General features: G+C 36.9%; 1 non-coding gene across 1 annotated transcript; it reads right to left on the bottom strand.

Moving 5' to 3' along the window:
- Window positions 1-1670: 1670 nt before the first annotated feature.
- LOC137760354 (U1 spliceosomal RNA) lies at window positions 1671-1834 on the bottom strand. Its single transcript, XR_011073308.1, has one exon. It is a non-coding gene; the product is annotated as a U1 spliceosomal RNA (small nuclear RNA).
- Window positions 1835-11114: the final 9280 nt, after the last annotated feature.

Below are 11114 nucleotides of genomic sequence, written 5' to 3' on the forward strand. Positions count from 1 at the left end.
TCTGGCTTTGGTATCAGGGAGATGGTGTTCTCATAGAATGAATTCAAAAGTGTTCCTTCCTCTGCAATTTTTTAGAATAGTGTTAGAAGGATAGGTGTTAACTCTTCTCTAAACTTTTGGTAGAATTCACTTGTGAAGCCATTTGGTCTTTTGTTTATTGGGAGTTTTTAAATTACTGATTCAATTTCAGTATTCATAAAAGTTTTAGGTCATGAAAAACAAAAGCAGGGGTAGATTAAATTAGACTAGATTAACTTTGACCCAGTTTAAAAAACAAATAATAAAAGAACAAACAGTTATAAAAGGTATTTTTGAAATTAGAGAAACTTAAATATGGGCTATGTTCATGATATTGAATTACTGTTCACTTTTAAAGATATAATGGTAAAGTGATTATGTAGAAAATGTCATTCTTATATATGTGTGTGTGGAGAGAGAGAGAGAGAGAAAGAGAGAGAGAGAGGAATTGTTACAAAATGTTAACAACTGGTGAACCTACATAAAAGATATATGGTTGTTCACTGCACTTTTCTGTAGGTTAGAAATTTTCAAAATAAAAACTTGGGAAAATATTTATGTTTGTATATTCTTTGGTTTGATGTCATTTCTTTTTTTGTATTTTACCTTAATTTCCTTTTTTTTTCTTTTTTCTTTTCCTGCAGCTGGGTTCCTGCATTTCAGTGGCAATTCAGCCTACACTAATTGACCACCAGTGAAAGAATTATTTAGGGAATTACACAACATCCAGAAGAGGGCAGCAGAGTAAAAGTTTTCTTTAATTAAAGGATGATCTTAACAGTGTACTAACTTTGCCAAATATCTGAAAATCAGAGTTTACATCACCTCTTTCTCAGGAATAAGCAGTTAGCTCAGTGTTCCTCTTAGAAAACTAAAAAAACTAAGGCAATTCACTTATAATTCCATTTTTCCAATCAAAAACTTAGACTCAGTTTAAGAATAAGAACAGGACATTCTTATTCTCCTATCCCCTTCAGACAAGAGTAACAGTTACAAGCAAGGAGAAGCTCTAAAAAGACACTTGATGCCTTTTACCTGGTTTCCTGTTCTCAAGACCACCTTGCTCTTGAATTGCCACCCACCCACCCATCCAGCCATTCACCCATCCATCCTGCCAACCACTGTTCGTCTGAGCTTCCCAAACTATTCCTACATGCTAGCGCTCTGCTTAAGAACCTTCAATGACTACCTACTGCTTACCTCAAGATTTTCTAATGGTCTGATCTTACTCTGCCTAAAAATTGTATTGCCTACCATTCCTAATGCAAATTTTTGCTCTACTCAGATTGTTACACTCTTGTTCTCTGAACCCACAGTATTCATTCCCACCTCTGCAGTTTTGCTCATGCCAATGGTTCTCAAATGTTTTGGTCTCATACTCCGGTCTGAGAAGCAGCTGAGAGCCAATGGCATAGAATCTTCCAGCTGATATATTCAAAACTGCCATAACCAACTGTGTACTAATACACAGCTCTCTGGGGCATCATTCCTAAATATCTGTATAGTTATTATAATCATTTTCCACTAGATGGCAGTAAAGTGGCTGGAGGCAGAGGTGAGTTTTGCTAATTCACAGACTAGTAGAGACCATTTTTTTCTTCTCCTTTTTATGCAGTATTTTCTTTTCTTTTACTTTTACTTTTTTTTTTTTTCAGGGGAGAGCATGAACACAGTCCCCCACTACCACATATTATGCAGTCGAGTTTTCCACATTTTGGGAAATCACAGGGGTCAACACATCCAGAGTACAATGGATAAGCCTCGCCCTGGGAAAACCACCTTTGGGATCATGGTATCTCCCCTGCGAGGTAAGTATTTCATGCAGTATTTTATAAATTTATTTATTTATTTATTTTATTTGTGTCTGCATTGGGTTGCTGTGCGCGGGCTTTCTCTAGTTGCAGTGAGCGGGGGCTACTCTTGTTGTGGTGCGCGGGCTTCTCATTGTGGTGGCTTCTCTTGTTGCGGAGCACGGGCTCTAGGAGCGTGGGCTCAGTAGTTGTGGCTCACGGGCTCTAGAGCGCAGGCTCAGTAGTTGTGGCGCACGGACTTAGTTGCTCTGTAGCATGTGGGATCTTCCCGGACCAGGGCTCGAACCCGTGTCCCCTGAATTTGGCAGGCAGATTCTTAACCACTGCACCACCAGGGAAGTCCCTCATGCAGTATTTTAGATCCTAAAGCACAAAATAACTTTGAAATCTTTGTGTCTAATTTTATCAATATGTAATATACTACTGTAATTCATAGACTTGACATTAACTTCAATATCCAAAGTTAATGAACTGCCTTGTCACAAACTTTCCTTCTCAAAATTTTGCATCACAGTATGTGGCTCTAACACTCAATTCTCAAACATTTTTGTCTTCAGACCCCATTATACCTTTAAAAATTACGAGAATCCCCAAGGAGCTTTTGTTTATGTGGGTTATATCTATTGATATTTACTGTATCATATTAAAACTGATAAATTTAAAAATATTTACTTATTAACTCATTAAAAATAACAATTAAAAAATCTATTACATGTTAATATGGATAACTTATCTTTATGAAAAATAGCTAAATCCCCCCCAAATAGTGAAAAGAATGGCATTTTAATATTTTTGCAAATCTATTTTATTTCTGCTTAATAAGAGATAGCCAGATTCTCATATCTGCTTCTGCATTCAATCTGTCTTACCACATATCATGTAACCCCTAGAAAATGCCACTGTACCCTTGTGAGAGAATGGGAATAAAGGCAAATAACCTTTTAGTACTAATATGAAAATAGTTCTGACTTTGCCAATCTCTAAAAAGATCGTAGGGACCCCCAGGGTCCCTAGGCTACACTTTGAGAACTGCTGGTTTATGCTATCCCTTCCTTTCCACCTCTCTTCTACCTATTTCTCTTTGAGGCACTCCTTAACTCCAGTAATTCATACTCAAATTCTATAGTAATTAATATTTAATTTTTTCTAAATTATATGTTTTCCAACTACACCATACTCTTTTGAAGCTGTACCTAGGCACATAGTTATCAATGAATAAATATTTGCCAGTTATGTTACCCACATTAGACGATGTAGCTATTCAAATAGCCTCCAGAATACCCACTAACTTTAAACATCCACTCTCTTACAGCAGAGAACTGTGAAATCATGATTCATGCAAAGTAAGCCTGTCCTCCAATTTATAGTTTGAAAAACAGTTCTTTCTTGGATAAAGTCAAAGCTCTTAGTTATTTACTGATCTTGCCCATAAAGAATATTAAGTGGATAAATACTGCCAAGAATTCATAAAATGTTTGAATATCTGCTAGTCTGTCAACATAAACTCAGTCTTTTCATCACTTTCCACAGAGAAAAAACCTTAACGCCCTCCTCTAAGGGTGGGAAGAGGACCCTTCCTTGCTTGCCCAGGAGCAGATAAACATTGGTGGGTTCACTCAAAGTAGTTCAGCAGTTCCCTCCTGCATTTCCCTACAAGACTGGCTTTCCAATTCTGGGCTATTTTAAATCTTACCTTCTCATCTCAAACCTCCAATATTCCCCTGTAACTATTCTCAGTTGAAGATCTTGCCTCATAGGTCAGTGAGAAACTAGAAGCCACCAGATTTAGCCCTCAACTTTCTCCAACCAAATCCCCTAATATCCATTGAGCCCAGATTCTCCGCCTTCCCTCTTACTACAGTTGAAGATGTATCCCTGCTCCTGTCAGAGGACAACCTCTCCACTTATGCTCTGAATCCACTCCCACCTTTTCAAGAACTTTATTCTGGAAATTACTCATACATCTACATAAATTTCTTTCTTTCTGTTGGATCATTCTCATCAGCACACAAATATGCTATAGGATCTTTCATCTTACAAAATTTCCCTTCACCTTTGGCTCCATTTCTCTGCCTCTCTTTCAGTAAAACTTACTAAAAGAGTTGTGTACATTTGTTTCTCCTTCCTCACCTCACATGTTCTCCCCAACACACTCAAACTTTTCACCAAAACTGCTTTTAATCAAGTCATCATGGGCCCGCATCTTGTAAAACTCATGGTCACTGATCCATCTACGTTTTTGCCGTCTCCTTTTTCTTCATGTCCTCTGGCTGAAGACTCTGAATTTTATCTCCAGCTATGGCTTCATTTCAAAGCTCCAGATATGGATATTCAACTAGTTACTTGTCATTTCTCACAGGTATTTTAAAACGTCACCCTCCCACACCCAATCCATCATCAAGTCCGGCCAGCTCCTCCAAAATATAATCCTAATCCATCCACTCTCTCCATCTCCACAGCTACCACTCTAGTCCAAGCTATCATTATTTGTCACCTAAACTACTGGACTAGCCTCCTAATTAACCTTCCTTGTGTGGTAACTGCCCATCTAATTGTCCATAAAATACTCAAAGTGATCTTTTAAAAACAAGAATCAAATCATGTTACGTCTCTGCTCATAACCCTCCAATGACTTCCCACGTACACTAAGAATGCTAAATCCTCACCCAAACCTGCAAGGCCCTCCATGATTTGGCCACTTCCCTGACATCACCTTTCCCCTCTCCTTTACTACCATGTTCCAGCCACGTGGCCCTCTTTTCCTTGCTTGAATATATCAAGCTCCTCCCCACCTCAGTGCCTTTGCATTTCCTATCCAGAGACTCTCCCCATAGATCTTCCCAACTTTGGTGCCTTCTTGTCATTTAGGTCTCAGTCATACATGGCACCACCCTATCCAATGTTGCTACCCCTATTCCCACCCCAAGTGACCCTTATAAAGAGGGTGAAGTCCCAGGAGGAAACAGATGACACACACAAAATTATTCATCCCACTCCCTTCTCAGTACCCTACCTCATTTTCTTCAGGGCACTAATCGCTATCTGATATTATTTATGTGTTTAGTATCTGTCTCCTACACTAGAGCCTGGGATGTAGTAGGTGTTCAATAAATTATTTGTTGAAATCTCATTTTGAACTCTGGAAGTTACAATCCATTTAGGGGCACTATTTGTGGATTTTTAGGATATTAATAATAAAGTTTATCTATCCTACATGGCATTTTTGTGATTAATAGCATAAATGGCCTTTAAATGAAAAAATACAGCACACATATCTTTAGTTGGGTAGAGTATTTCAAGAGACTGGAAACAATAGGAAGTAGGGGTAAAGAATCAGAGCGAAGAGGGCAATTTTGGACAGCAGCACATCTCTATGCCTACCAATGTTAACCTTTTGCTTGTTGTATATTATATATTAGAAAATTGTCTGCCTGTCTGTTGTTTCTCATTTATTTGTATTTAAAATTTTATGTAAATCATTAAAGACAAAACAACTACAAAATATACACTCTTTTCAACTGCATTTGGTATGTTCATCAAGAGAGAGCATATCCTGGGACATAAAACAAGTCAATAAATTTAAAAGAACTGAAAACATACTTGTTCTCTGACCACAAAAGATTTAAGAACCAATTACAATAAGATATCTAGGAAAACCCAAAATATTTGGAAATTAAAAACACTTCTAGGGACTTCCCTGGTGGTACAGTGGTTAAGAATCCGCCTGCCAACAGGAATAAAGACGCAGACACAGAGAATGGACTAGAGGATACGGGAAGGGCGAAGGGTAAACTGGGATGAAGTGAGAGAGTGGCATGGACATATATACACTACCAAATGTAAAACAGATAGCTAGTGGGAAGCAGCCACACAGCACAGGGAGATCAGCTCGGTGCTTTGTGTCCACCTAGAGAGGTGGGACAGGGAGGGTGGGAAGGAGTCGCAAGAGGGAGGAGATATGGGGATGTATGTATATGTATAGCTGATTCACTTTGTTATACAGCAGAAACTAACACACCGTTGTAAAGCAATTATACTCCAATAAAGATGTTAAAAAAAAAAAAAAGAATCCGTCTGCCAATGCAGGGGACATGGGTTCGAGCCCTGGTTCAAGAAGATACCACATGCTGCAGAGCGACTAAGCCCGTGCACCACAACTACTGAGCCTGTGCTCTAGAGCCGAGCCACAACTACTGAGCCCATGTGCCACAACTATTGAAGGCCGTGTGCCTAGAGCCCATGCTCTGCAACAAGAGAAGCCACTGCAATGAGAAGCCTGCGCACCACTACGAAGAGTAGCCCCCACTCACCGCAACTAGAGAAAGCCTGCACAGCAATGAAGACCCAATGTAGCCAAAAATAAATAAATAAATAAAATATATTTATTAAAAAAATAATAAATAAAATAAAAAACACTTCTAAATAATTCATAGATCAAAAAATAAATCACAAGGAAAATTTTAAAATATTTTATACTGAATGCTAATGAAAATACAATATATCAAAATTCCCGGGATTCAGCAAACATAATGCTTGGAAGGAAATTTTTAACTTTAGATGCATATATTAGAAAAGAAGAGAATTACAGTAAATATTAAACTCGATTAATATCAGTGATGTTAAGGTTCTACTTTAAGAAGCTAGAAAAAGGGCAAAATAAACCCAAAGTAAGTAGGACATAGAAAATAATAACAAAGAGAAATGGCCAAAATAGAAAATAGACAAACAACAGAGAAAATTAATAAAGTCAAAAGCTGTTTCTTTGAAAAGATCCACAAACTTCCAGTTACAATGATGAAAGAAAAAAGAAAACACATATCACCAAAATCAGGAATGAATTATCACTACAGATCATATAGACATTAAAAGGATAGTAACATTATATTTATGAACAACTTTATGCTACCAAATTTGACAACTTAGATGAAATGAACAAAATTCCATGACTAAACTTGAAACAAGATGAAACAGAAATTCTGAATAACCCTACATCTTTAAAAGAAATTGAATTCATTATCAAAGAAAACTAGAAACCCACAGTTTCACCAGAGAATTCTATCAATATTTAATACAGCAATAACACCAATCTTATATTAAAAAAATTTTTTTTTTAGAAAGTAGAGAAGGAAACACTTCTTAACTCATTTTAGGAGGTCAGCATAAGCTTAATACCGAAACCTGAAATAAAACTACAAACAAGCCATGAAACCAAAAATTTTAAAATACTTCAAAATAAACATGAGATGACAACAAAAGCACATAAAAACCGATAGGGTATGACCAAAGTGTTACTCACAACTGAGTAGGGTTATCTCAGGAATCCAAGGATGGTGCAACATTTGACAGTGTGTCATTATAATTCACTCTATTAACAGGAAAACAGAGAAAAATCGTGATCATCTCAATAAATAGCAAAGAAAAGCATTTGATATTCATCATTCATTTAAAACTTAAGACAAAAATTCTTGACAAATCAAAAATAGAAGAGAACTTTTAAAACTCTATAAATTATACCTACCAGAAAATTACAGTAAATATTAAACTCAAAGGTGAAACCTCAGAAACAGAAGAATGAAGTATATTCATACAAAATAATAAGGGGAGATTCCAAAATATATCTTTAATAAATAAAAGTTGAATATACAAAACACACTCACACACAATTCTATGATTTTCTACAGGAACATACACAGATAGGTACATACATAGAAATAAGATTGGCAGAAAACACATCAGCCTGATAATCTCTGAGGAGAGTGGTAAGGACCAGGATTGCTGGAAGCACAGGTTACAGGGTGTGGTTATAGGAGACTTTTTAGCCTTATCTACCGTGTTTCAATTTGTTATAAGGAGAATGCTGTTTTCATGAATTACTTAGATAACCAACAGGTAATTTTAACACCATAAATTTAAACTCAACATAGTATTGGAAGTCCAAACCAGAACAATTAGGCAAGAAAAAGAAATAAAAGACATCCAAATTAGAAAGGAAGAAGTAAAACTGTCACTATTTGCAGATGACATGACATTATATATAGGAAACCCTAAAGACGCCACCAAAAAACTGTTAAACTACTAAACAAATTCAGTAAACTTGTGGGGTACAATTTTAACATGCAAAAATCTGTTGCATTTCTACACACTAATAAAGAACTAGCAGAAAGAAAAATTAAGAAAACAACCCCATTTACAACTGCATCAAAAAGAATAAAATACCTAGGAATAAATTTAACCAAGGAGGTGAAAGACCTGTCCAGTGAAAATTATAAGACATTAATGAAATAAACTGAAGATGACACAGATGGAAATATATTAAATTATCATTGATTAGAAGAATTAATATTGTTAAAATGTCCATGTGATCCAAAGCAATCTACAGATTCAATGCAATCCCTATCAAAATCCCAATGGCATTTTTCACAGAAATAAAACAAACAATTCTAAAATTTGTATGGAACAACAAAAGATCCCAAATAGCCAAAGCAGTATTGAGAAAGAAGAGCAAAGCAGGAGGCAAAATGGTCCCTGATATCAAACTATATTACAAAGCTATAGTAATCAAAACAGAATGGTATTGTCATAAAAACAGACACACAGATCAATAAAACAGAATAGAGAGTCCAGAAATAAACCCAGGCATATAAATAAATTTACAACAATTAATTTACAAGAAAGGAAAGAAGAATATACAATGGAGAAAGGACAGTCTCTTCAATAAATGTTGCTGGGGTAACTGGACAGCCAACATGCAAAAGAATGACACTGGACTACTATCTTACACCATACACAAAAATTAACTCAAAATAGGTTAAACACTTGAATGTAAGACCTGAAACCATAAAACTCCTCAAAGAAAATATAGGCAGTAAGCTCCTTAACATCATTCTTGCCAGTGATTTTTTGGATCTGACACCAAAAGCAAACTCAACAAAAGCAAAAATAAATAAGTGGGACTACATCAAACTAACAAGCTTCTGTACAGCAAAGGAAACCATCAACAAAATGAAAAGGAAAGCTGCTGAATGGAAGAAAAGGGGTTAATGTCCAAAATATATAAAGAACTCATACTTGGACTTCCCTGGTGGCGCAGTGGTTGAGAATCTGCCTGCTAATGCAGGGGACACGGGTTCGAGCCCTGGTCTGGGAAGATCCCACATGCCGCGGAGCAACTAAGCCCATGAGCCACAACTACTGAGCCTGCGCATCTGGAGCCTGTGCTCCGCAACGGGAGAGGCCGCGACAGTGAGAGGCCCGCGTACCGCAATGAAGAGTGGCCCCCGCTCGCTGCAACTGGAGAAAGCCCTCGCACAGAAACGAAGACCCAACACAGCCAAAAATAAATAAATAAATAAATAAATTTATTTATTTAAAAAAAAAAAGAACTCATACTTATCAACAGCAGAAAAACAACCTGATTTTTAAAATGGTCTCAAGATCTGAACAGATAGTTTTCCAAAGAAGATATCTAAATAGCCAACAGGTACATGCAAAGATGCTCAACGTCACTAATCACCAGGGAAATGCAAATTAAAACCACAATAGATATCACATCACACCTGTCAGAATGGCTATTATCAAAAAGACAACAAAAAACAAGTGTTGGTGAGGATGTAGAGAAAAGGGAACCCTTGTACACCATTTGTGGGAATGTAAATTCGTGCAGTCACTACGGAAAACAGTATGGAGGTTCCTCAAAAAATTAAAAATAGAACTACCATACGATCCAGCAATTCTACTTCTGGTTATGTATCTGAAGGAAACCAAATCACTGTCTTGAAAAGATTATCTGCACCCTCACGTTCATTGCAGCATTATTTACAATAGCCAAGACATGGAAACAACCTAAGTGCCCATCAATAAATGAATGGATAAAGAAGATGCAGTGTGTATATATATATATATATATATACAATGAATACTACTCAGCCATAAAAAAACACGTTATCTTGCTATTTGCAACAACATGGATGGTCCCTGAGGGCATTATTAAGTGAAATAAGACAGAGACAGACAAACAGCGTATAATCTCATTTATATGTGGAATCAAAACAAAAAACAAAAAAACAGCTTCATAGAAACAGAGAACAGACTGGTGGTTGCCAGGAGTTGGGGGGTGGAGGAAATGCATGACGGGGGTCAAAAGGTACAAACTTCCTTTTATAAAATAGTAAGTCATGGGGATGTAATGTACAGCATGGTAACTACAGTTAACAAAATTGTATTGTACATTTGAAAGTCACTGAGAGTACATCTTAGACGTTCTCATGACAAGAAGAAAATTTTCTATATATGGTGACAGATGTTAACTAGATTATTGTGATCATTTTGCAATATATACAAATATCGCATCATTATGTTGCACACTTGAAACTAGTATTATGTTATATGTCAATTATACCTCAAAAAAGTAAAGAAATAAGTAAATAAGTAAGGTCTGGGCAAAACGGTCCTTTGTACCAGAGGTACATTGTAGATGATTAAACTATATGGTAAAAATTTTAAAAGCACTGCAAATATATACAAAAACTACTTTTTTGTTTTTAAAGATAAGTATATTACTATAGGTAAGAAGTCAACTAGTTCCTTTTAGCTCCTTTTAAGTTTGGAGACCTTAAAGTTACTCTTTGAATGCCGTTTGTTACACATCCTGGAACTGAATTGCCCCCATTTAGCAAATCAGGTAAATCTGGAGGATGTCAATTTACCAAACACAACACCTGACAGCACAGCCTCTAGAGTTTGCCAACTATCCTATATAGTAGAGTGAAATAGAAACTTTGACAGATATTTTTTTCTTTCTTTTTATTCCTTTTTGGAATAGAACAAATTAGTCCTAAGGCTACTTGAATTTGCCTGAATTTTCACTAGATCTGACTAGTTCAATTTAGACTTTTAGGTTAGGATTTACCCTCACTCTCAGGCAAAGAACAGCAAAGCAGACTTTCCAGACTGAGGAAACGGCATCAACACATTTATTTTTTAATAAACACCTGCTGATTTGAAGATGGTTGAGTTACTCTAGTAGTTCGCCCCTCCTGCAACTAAGCGTGGTCTAATTAATCCTCTCCTAAACGTGCGCGCGTGGGTGTGAAAATACACGAGCGAATGGAGAAAGGAAAAGGGAATAAGCAGCCCTCCTACAGCTCTACGCACCTCTGTTTCAGCGAGCTGGGGTCAATAAAGCAGAGGCACGGAGACACGGCGACAGGAGGCCAGGGGGTAGCAGGGCCGCCGAGCGCGGCACTGAGTGCTGAGACCGCGAAGGGGAGGGACGGCGCGGCCTCT

Source organism: Eschrichtius robustus, chromosome 2, assembly GCF_028021215.1.
Source record: "Eschrichtius robustus isolate mEscRob2 chromosome 2, mEscRob2.pri, whole genome shotgun sequence".
Classification (NCBI taxonomy): Eukaryota; Metazoa; Chordata; class Mammalia; order Artiodactyla; family Eschrichtiidae; genus Eschrichtius; species Eschrichtius robustus.